Raw genomic sequence first — 7,007 nt, forward strand, 5'->3', positions numbered from 1 at the left:
TCTATTCGTTCTCACTAAACTATATTCGTCAATCAGACCATAAACGTTCAAGGTTACACATATTTTGTGTGTCGGTACGTTATATCCGACAGGCAGATGTTGTGAGTATTTTCCTAAAAGCATTGCATCAATAATGTAGTGAAAACTAATCACTAACAAGCTGTCTAAAAATAACAACAAAGAACTGAGGGACGTCAACTTCGTTCCTTCTGGTGTGATTTAATTTGTAAAGTTAACCTACTTGAGATGCTGTGAGTTGAAGCCAGCAACATCTATAGATAGAATGAAGTTGACGTCACTCTGGTCTTTGTTATTGTCTTTTGCCATCCGCGTTTATGAGTAATTCTCACTAAACTGTATTAACCAGACAAGAGACGATCATGGTTACATATAGTTTTGTGTGTTGGTCCGTTATACTTCCGGATGGCAATGTTGTGAGCTTCTTAGCCAAGCGCATACTATCTATAGATGAAAATTGTCGAAGCCTTCTCAGGTCTTTGTTTTTATTTTAGACAACCTGTGAGTGAATAGTTTTCACTAAATTATATCAATCAGACTATAAACGTTTAAGGTTACACACTTCTTTATGTGTTGGTATGTTAAGTTTTGGCTGACGGATGGTGTGAGTTGTTTACCTAGACCCATATCATCAATTCCCCAACAACACAGTGATACCTATTGATGTTATGCATTTACAAAAAAATACTCATAACATTGCCAGCCGGATATTCCGCACCAACTCACAAAACTATGTGTAACCTTAAATATTTATAGATAGTTCGAAGTTGACGTCACTCAGGTCTTTGTTATTGTTTTTTGCCATCCGCGTTTATGAGTAATTCTCACTAAACCGTATTAATGTCGTGAGCTTCTTTGCCAAGCGCATACTATCTATATTCTGATTATAAAATTTAGTGAGAACTACTCATAAAAATGGGTTGCTAAAAACAATAACAAAAAGCTGAGTGACGTCAATTTCGTTCTATCTATTCATTTAGCAACACGTTTGTATCTCGCCTTTTTCACGCGACTTGTCTTGCTGAAGACGTAAACGAAAACCAAGTACATTGTGCGTGTGTGTGAGAGAGAGAGAGAGAGAGAGAGAGAGAGAGAGAGAGAGAGTCGAGGACGTGTGCATGCTAGTGTATGCGTGTGTGTGTGTGCATGTGTGTGTTTGTGAGAGAGTGGGTGAGACAGAGCAGAGAGAGAGAGAGAGAGAGAGAGAGAGAGAGAGAGAGCGAGAGAGAGAGAGAGAGATAAAGACAAATCGAGAGAGAGAGAGAGAGAGTGTGTGTGTGTGTTGTGAGAGAGAAAGAGACAGAGGATGAGAGAAGAGAAGATAGAGAGAGAAAGAGATATAATGTGTGTGTGTATGTGTATGTGTATGTGTGTGAGAGAGAAGAGAGAAAGAGATAGATAGATAGATAGATAGATAGATAGATAGATAGATAGATAGATAGATAGATAGATAGATAGATAGATAGATAGATAGATAGATAGAGATAGATAGAGAGAGGGGGAGAGAGAGAAAATGTTTGTGAGAGAGAGAGAGAGAGAGCGAGAGAGAGAGAAAGAGAAGGAGAGAGAGGAAGAGAGAGAGAGAGAAGGAGATAGAGCGAGCGAGCGAGAGAGAGAGAGAGAGAGAGAGAGAGAGAGAGAGAGAGAGAGAGGTCACTGTTCGTAACACATCGATAAGAAGAGAGCAGCAGATATTGTTCATAATACTAAGAAGGTTGGAGAGACGATAAAAACCTGTACATTGTTGGGATTCTTTACCAGTTAACCGCCGTACTCCGGAAAATAAACAAGCAAACAAACAAACATGGATTTAAAGATTTGGCCAGAAAACTCGTCCTTCAAATATCGATCGATCTAAATGACGCTCATCGTTGCAAAAACTCTGAAATCTCGGACTTTTAAAGAAAGACTTCGCGAAATCCCAGCCAGATTTGAGAGGTTTTTGGTTTTTTTACCAAGATGAATGTTATTTAAACCGATCGATATTTTAGAAACGAGTCTTTTTGGCCAAATATTTAACTAACACGTTTTTTACATGTATGCCAGTCAATTGGCTAAGATGCTATTATTAATACATGTGAACCAGGATACGCACACATTTGTGATTCATCTTTAGGACTAAACTGCTCAATGGATTCCGTGTAAACGGTAAGTGAACTTTCTAGATATCAATGGGCAAGATCTATATTCATGTTTTCGTCAAACCAAGTCATCAATCACATGATTTGTTGCTGTACAACGATTGGATATTTCTTTGAAAACGTATACACGCTGCTTTGTTTATGAAAGTTGTAAACATACACATCTGTCAAACTGAACAAAATGACAAATCGTGATGTTAGATATTTCGAAAGCTGTGAGCACTTTTCACTATGTGGGTCACTTTGAGCACATTTTGCAATGTGACCAATGACCTCGAGCACATGGAAAGTTAATATAGATCGCTCCCATTAACCAGTAGATTTTTGACCAATCAAAATATGGAATTCGTGACACACCTTCACACGTGCTCGGACAGAGACAGTTGGTTGTTTATAAACAATAACGTCAATGAAATCGACCTCTCTCTGGTCATTGTTATTGTTTTTATACTGACAAATGGGTGACGAGTTACCACACGATTTTCTCGGTGTAAACTTAGTTTTCTGTGTTGGTTCTATAGATAGTATGCACTTTGCTAAGAAGTTCACAACATTGCCATCCGGAAGTAAAACTGGCCAACACACAAAACTGTAAACTGTGTGTAACCTTAAAGGTTTAGAGTCTGGTTCATACAGTTTAGTGAGAAGTACTCATAAACGTGGATGGCAAAAAAACAATAACAAAGACCCGAGTGACGTCATCTTCGAACTCTCTATTGGTCAAGCGGTAGAATAGTGGGCATTTTACTGAGACACATATTATCATCGAAAGTAAAACCTGTGTCGTTTGTTATGTTTATCAATCACTGCCATTGTTTACATTATGACGACTGTCCGAGAGGCGTGGTTATCTAGGTGCCTATTAAGCAAACACTAATTATGGATTGAAATGGTTATTTTTTATGATACCCGAAAACAAAATGAATTCCAGTGAGGGTTCTTTGTTGACTACTGTCTGGTCTGGGAGAGGGAGACAGAGAGTGTGTAGTTGGAAATGCATCTAACGACGTCCTGTTTCGGTCCATGATTTGTTTGCCCTTCGTAGAGGGGCCGATTGTATATTTTATCTTATCTTATCTTATCTTACTGAAGGCTAAATATGAATTATCCTTTAAATGCCTTATACAACAGTTTATATATATATATATATATATATATATATATATATATATATATATATATATATATATATATAATATATATTATATATATATATATATATATATATATATATATATATATATATGATCACATGACATATGAAAAGTTCTAGCCATCATGGAGAATAAAAAGTACTGATTTTCTTTGTTTAGAACCACGATGGCCACCGTTGCTTATGAGTTTATGTATAGAGGCAACACGTTATAATTAATGCCCGAGGCGCTGTTTCTTGCGTTTATATTGCTAAATACTTGAGCTTTTATATAGCGCAATATCAACTAAACGTGCTCAAAGCACTTTACAAAGGGTCCCTAGCCAATAGCAACACTTAACATGTAGAACGAGCCATAACGCCTGTTAGGCGATATTACATTTTTCGGACAGAGACAACACTGGTACTCATTTTACACATGAGTACGGTGAGAGAATGTGAGTAAATAGTCTTTTGCAAGGATTCAACTATGCGCCGAGCGAGGCACAAACCCAGGACCTTCCGATCCGAAAGCGAGTGTCATACCACAAGACCACATAGCCGCACATATACATAAAACACACAGATACACACGACCACATACACTACACACTTTCACATTTTGGTATTCTTCTATCTATTAATATCTATCTATCCATCTCCTTCTATATAGAAATCATCGAAGCGATAAAAAGATGATAAACGTATGTCCAAGATACATCTTATTTACATTAGGATGAACTTGAGTCATACGTGGTCCAGGTAAATTTAATTTACATTAAACTCCCTCCTTCACCCACCCACACACTCACTTTCTCTCTCTCTCTCTCTCTCTCTCTCTCTCTCTCTCTCTCTCTCTCCCTCCCCCCCCCCCCTCTCTCTCTCTCTCTCTCTCTCACACACACAGACACGCACATACACAAATAGACACCTTTTTCTCTTGTGTGGGAGGAAGAGGAATGTCTTTTACTTAAAGTCAACAATAAATAGACGAACACACTTTGCTTTATTGTTATACACAATTTCTTAACGAATTTTCAAAGTGACAACCACAATATTATAACAAAACAGCTGCTGAAGTGGAAAACGAAATAATACTATCCCTACATGTCATAACTAATATCTGTTACATAGCAAAGCCTAAATTATCTTTTAAATCAAATGTAATTGGATTCAATAGTCTGATGTCACGTCGCCCAGCGACGGCGGCCATTGTGGTTCTAAACAAAGAAAATCGGTATTTTTTATTCTTCATTCTGGCTAGAACTTTTCATATGTCTTGTGATGAGAATGTGTAAAAGTCAAAACATGATCAGATTTATAATGGGTTTTTCCCCCTTTGGATACGCTTTTATGCTTGTCGGAGAAGTATTTCATAAGGGCGTCCGCCATTGTTCCGATAGTTTAGAGCCAGTTACTAAGTTACCATGCGTCATTACGAGGGAAGTGACGTTACGACTGTTGAAGCGTATTATTGCCAAAGACAAGTTGTTTGCAGACGAAGACAGTTTACTGCATTTTTTATAAGAAATGTCTTAACGAACTTTCAAAGTTACAACTACAACACAACAAAAACTGAAATGGAAAAAACAAAAAAACAAAAAACAATTATTCCTTCAATGGAGCCGGAGTTTATCCCAGTTTCTATAGCGTGAAGTGGACAATAGCAATTTTGCTATCATTTGGATAGGAGGATAGTTTATCGCATGAAAACACTTTCCACCGGATCTAACAGAACCAGCTACCCAATCACTGCTGGGTGGAGAGGGGGTTCAGAAAAAAATCTCGACTGCACCTAAAATCGATCATGGTCCCTTTGCGTGTGAAACGAGTACTCTACCAACTGGGCTATCGGACCCCATGCGCTATTAACCAGTAGATTTTTGACCAATCAAAACATGGAGTTTGTGACATACTTTCGCAAGTGCTCGGACAAACATTTTTTAAAAAGTAGTCCTTCAGAGCCATTCGGCCCATGGAGCCGGAGTTTATCTCGGTTTATATAGCATGGATAGGACGCTAGTCTATCGCAAAGTACTTTCCACCAGATCTAACAGACTCAGTAACCCATTCAATGCTGGGTGGACAGGGGGGTCAGAAAAAAATCTCGACTGCACCGGGATCGGTCTTGGTCCTTTTGCTTGTGAAGCGTGTGCTCTACCAATTGAGCTATCGGGACCCCCTTCGAGTGAAGTAATGAGTGTGCGGCTATGTGCTCTTGTGCTCTTGACACTCAGTTCGGATCGGAAGGTCCTGGGTTCGAGCCTAATTAAGTCCTTGAAAAAGGCTGTTTATTCATATTCTCTCATCGTACTCGTGTAAAAAGTGTACTTGGCCGTTAACAGTGTTGTCTGTGTCGGAAAAAAAGATTGTAATATCGCCTAATAGGCGTCATGTACCGTCCTGCATGTTAAGTGTTGCTGTTGACTAGGGACCCCTTGTAAAGCGATTTGAGCACGTTTATTGGATATTGCGTTAGATCTATGCTCTAGTTTAATTGCCTGCCTTTCGTTTCTTTTATAGACAGGTAGCGCCAATGGAGGAAGTATCTCTTAATGGCATTCTTATGTCTAACAAAACCAAAGCAAATATAATAATAATAATAATAATAATAAATAATAATAATAATAATAATAATAATAATAATAATAATAATAATAATAATAATAATAATAATAATAATAATAATAATAATAATAATAATAATAATAATAATAATAATAATAATAATAATAATAATAATAATAATAATATATAATAATAATAATAATAATAATAATAATAATAATAATAATAATAATAATAATAATAATAATAATAATAATAATAATAATAATAATAAATAATAATAATAATAATAATAATAATAATAATAATAATAAATAATAATATATAATAATAATAATAGACATTTATTTATACAGCGCTCATTCTCGTGTAAAACATACGCACTGGGTACTTTGCAATGTAAATTATCAACAACAACAACAACAACAACAAAAAAGGCCTTGCCTTCTGAATTGTTCATATTTTATTTTATTCTAAAACCGCCAATCAAATCATACGACGAAACCCACACGCGACGCGTGCACTGTGTACATCATAGGCAGAAAATGGGAGTCTTTGACGCGTGCACTGTGTACATCATAGGCAGAAAATGGGAGTCTTTGATTGGTTCGTAAGACGATGATGTCATAGTTGACCGTGTATCGATTTACACACTGAAGACCGACAAGGTCAAGGAAAATGGGGCTTTTCTTTCAATATTGAAGAATACGGCTATTTTTGACAGTCTTCCCAAATAGGATTAACCCTATCCTTACAGCCCATTTTCAGTATTTTTCCAAAATGGCAGGCTTACCCAGCAGAAAAATTGATTTTTAAATCTCAAACAATCTCTCTATAAAACAATTTTATATTGTTATTAATTAAACAAAGATCATTCTTCAAAGTTTGTGATGTGCAAAATAAATCTGAATAAAAAAAAATGTATATTGTGACGTAACAAATGTGACGAATTTGCTGTAGGTGGTAAGGAGAGGGTTAAGAGGGATTATGATGTCGCCAGTAGTAGCAGTCCTTCAAAGCCATGGAGCCGGAGTTTCCCTCTTTAAAATATCAAAAATGAGCTATATATAGCGCAATATCCACTAAATGTGCTCAAAGCGCTTTACAAGGGGTCCCTCCCTGGTCAACAGCAACATTTAACATGAAGG

General features: G+C 36.7%; 1 protein-coding gene across 1 annotated transcript in view; it reads left to right on the plus strand.

Annotated features, from left to right (window-relative positions):
* Nucleotides 1–1,107: 1,107 nt before the first annotated feature.
* LOC144956199 (stimulated by retinoic acid gene 6 protein-like) overlaps nt 1,108–7,007 on the plus strand; it is a 47,978-nt gene continuing 42,078 nt past the window's right edge. Inside the window, exon 1 of the mRNA XM_078886625.1 lies at nt 1,108–2,166. The gene's annotated coding sequence lies outside the window, so the exon portion shown is untranslated. The remainder of the gene's footprint in view (nt 2,167–7,007) is intronic.

This window comes from Berghia stephanieae, chromosome 10 (genome assembly GCF_034508935.2).
Source record: "Berghia stephanieae isolate SIO BIC M18660-M18661 chromosome 10, UCSD_Bste_1.3, whole genome shotgun sequence".
Classification (NCBI taxonomy): Eukaryota; Metazoa; Mollusca; class Gastropoda; order Nudibranchia; family Aeolidiidae; genus Berghia; species Berghia stephanieae.